Source organism: Corvus brachyrhynchos, unplaced genomic scaffold, assembly GCF_000691975.1.
Source record: "Corvus brachyrhynchos isolate BGI_N302 unplaced genomic scaffold, ASM69197v1 scaffold155, whole genome shotgun sequence".
In the NCBI taxonomy this organism is placed as follows: Eukaryota; Metazoa; Chordata; class Aves; order Passeriformes; family Corvidae; genus Corvus; species Corvus brachyrhynchos.
This window is the reverse complement of record NW_008238434.1, coordinates 603,506-606,941: the sequence shown is the minus strand read 5'-3', so window position 1 is coordinate 606,941 and position 3,436 is coordinate 603,506.

The window sequence follows — 3,436 nt, the reverse complement described above, 5'->3', positions numbered from 1 at the left end:
CGGCCGCGGGCGCCGGCCCCCCCCGCCTGGGTGCAACACGGCTTCACTCCCGGCGACGCCGCGCACCCCAGCGCTTCCCGGAAACTGCCGCGCCGCCCCGACCGTTCCGCCTCCGCTCCGTTCCTACCCCCCCTCCCCAGCCATGGCCAAAGGCTTTTAAACCCTTTAAATGAAATATATGTGCATTCCTTTCACGGTCCCTTCTTCTAAAGGCTCCAAAGCAACGAATACGTTATCAATCTGCAGTGTCCAGAGCTTTTATAGATTGCATGTTAGGGACATGAATTCAAGGTATTGCTATTAAAAGCACTTTGGACTGTTTCACTAGAAATCTCTCTGACTTCTAATGAGAATATGCTTTACCTAATGCCAAATGTCCCAGGTCTGGCTTACCAGCTGCATCTGTCTCAGTGTCTCTTCTGATACATTTCAAACACTGGCTATTCTATAATAAAGCATCAATGCAAATTGGTCTATATGTATGGAACCCATATGTGGTTTGTAGCCACAGGAAGTCGTATTTGGGCCAGTCTAATTCAAGGAATTTTGAGGTAGCTGGCTGCTTAAAAAGCATAGTGTTAGCCAGCACTTCAATTCCCTGGGCACAGAACAGATAGCTAGATAGCTAGATGGGATAAAAAAATCAAGTCTCCAAGACTTCCATGGAAGAGTTGGCAACAGTCAACAGTGGTTCACTCAACTGTTGGGAAATAATTGGATGGATTTGAGTTCTTAGAGGTGAAGAAGCAAGTGAAAGGAGATGGATCCACATCAATCTATAGATGAGACAATTTACATCAGCAGGATGTAACCTGTTTTCTACAATGTGGGAAACAAGTCTAATTTAGAAGAAATCTGCCTCAGAGAGAATTTGTCACCTGACAAACCGAGGGATTATCCCTCTGCCAGAGACAGTTGTCGCAGCTGAAATCTTCTTGTTTGGTGTAGATATGTAGAGGAGGCTGAAACAAATGACTTAAATTGTTTTCTGTGGGACTTAACATCTGCAAAAAGCCATTTCTTCCTCAAAGCTAAAATATTTCACCACAGAGTGGCTCATTGTCCTGTCACAGCAGGATGGAGTCTGGGCTTAAAAAAACCCCACAGGATATACTTTTGGCCACTAATAAAGAAGTCAAAATGCATACAGATTTCTTTGGACGTGCACATAAAGTCACACACATTGATAGGTATTGGAATGACACGAATTGTCAGGGTAACTGTTCACCCGAGCTCTCCAAACTTTGCCCCACACTGTGTGTAACTGGGAGTGAGAGATTAAGCTGCACTGACTCCTTTCTCTTCTGTGTGGAAGAACATCTCATGTTGCAGGCATCTGCTGCTCTCCCTTCTTTGTGTTCCACAGCAGCCAGCCAGCACAGGGAGTTGTGTGAGCGAGGGAACGTCACTTTGGAGAACAAATTACTGGCTTTGGGATGCTGCTGGAGGCATTGCATTTGCCCCCAGCAAACCATTATGGCTCTGACGCTGCTCACAAAATAAAAAGAAGGGAGGAGTCTGAAAAGAGCTGAAGGTAGTTCAGATTTCACTGAGGACATCAAGAGCTGCACAGGCTAAAAACACACTCGGAGTTCTGGCAAAGGCAGGCACAGGAGGGGCGTATTTCTGCTGAAATATCGTAAAATCAGAAGGACTGTGACCCAGCTTGAGTGTCCAGTGGATGCAAAAAGCCGGCTTCCAGCCCCACACCAAATATAATTCGGCAGCATTAGTCCCAACCCTCCAAATGTGAGCGGTCCTGTGGGTGGCAGCGGAATTCCGTGCGTGTGGATTGGGCTGGCTCCTGCGAAACTCTAATCACCTCGCACAGGCTGCAAAGCTGCTCCTTCTATTTGGTTAATGAATCCAAGCATAAAAGCAACATGTGGCAAACTAACCATGAAAGAAAAGCCTCATTAATGTATCTAGAAGGACAATTATAAAGGCATCGTGAAGGGCAAACAGGAGGAACATATTTGCACTAATTGTTCAGGAAGATGCATACAAATTGAGAGAGTTTCTCAAATTTTAGTACAGATGATTCTATGACCCCTGGAGATTCTTTATCGAAGTTTCCTAGGATGATCCTTTTTGTGATAGTTTTTGGGAAGTCATCTGATTGGGAAACTGAAACAATGTAATTTGGTGTGGGTGACAAATTAAGTTCTTTAGCTAAAGAAGAACAAACATTAACTCTCTCTCTATGTGTGTGTGTGTATATATTTATATATATATACTACCTGGATGCAAGCAATTCACAATGAGGTTATGGATAATTAAACAATTGTTTGCTTGCTAAAGGTTTCCTCCTTTTTAAGTGTTGCAAGCACATAGCCAACAGTAGCACCTGCTCTAAGTGGGTCTGTCCACCTTGGAAAAACTTCCTACCCACAGTAAAACCCAAATACGCTGTGATGGGGCCCTTACAGTTAATTAGAGATTTCATCTTTAAAAGGGTTTAGCCTGCCTAAATCCTATTAACTTCTAGGAGAGCTGTGTACTATGCCCCTTTTAAGATCGTAACCCAATAATTTTAATTGCTGGAACATGTTTTATGTATTTTTATGCTAAATTGCCATCAGTCTATTCATGGGAACATTTCCGTGGTGGGTGAGTCAATGAAGTACAGGGAAAATCTTCCCTGTATTCCCCGTCTTCCAACAAGAGGTGCTGAGAAAGCTGGGGTTGTTCAGCCAGGAGAGGAGAAGGCTCCAGGGAGACCTTAGAGCCCCTTCCAGTACTTGAGAGGGGCTTATAAAAAAGAGAGAGAGTGACTTTTTAAATGGGCAGATAGTGATAAGACAAGGGCAACATCTTTAAACTGACAGAGAGTACACTTCGATCAGATATCAGGAAGAATTTCTTCCCCGTGAGGGTGGGAAGCCCTGGCACAGGGTGCCCAGAGAAGCTGTGGCTGCCCCATCCCTGGCAGTGTCCAAAGCCAGGTTGGACGGGGCTTGGAGCAACCTGGGACAGTGGAAGGTGTCCCTGCCCACGGCAGGGGGTTGGAATGAGATTATTCTTAAGGTCCCTTCCCACCCAAGCCTTTCTATGACTCTACGATATTAATCTTTCAGCTTTGTTCCAGCTGGGACAGTGCATCCCTCCTGCAGCGTGGGATGGGTGTGGGGTGTGCGGCTGCTTCGTGCGGACATCCCGCGGATGTTTGCCAAAAGCTTTCTAATATAAAAGCTCAAAGTTACTTTAATTCCCTACCTGTATGAGAAAGATGAGGGCGATGGATTCAAAGATTCAGAAATGGCAGCATGGGGGCAACTGTGGCGGTTCGTAAGCATCGAAACTAAGGGACGTCTTAGCGTTAGCAGCAACACTCCCAAAGCCTCGTTAAAGCCCAAAAGTCGGGTGGAAAACCGTGGGGTTTGCAGTTTTTACTGCGGGTGCTGAGCAGCTGCGCTGATCGCAGCCTCCCGGGGGC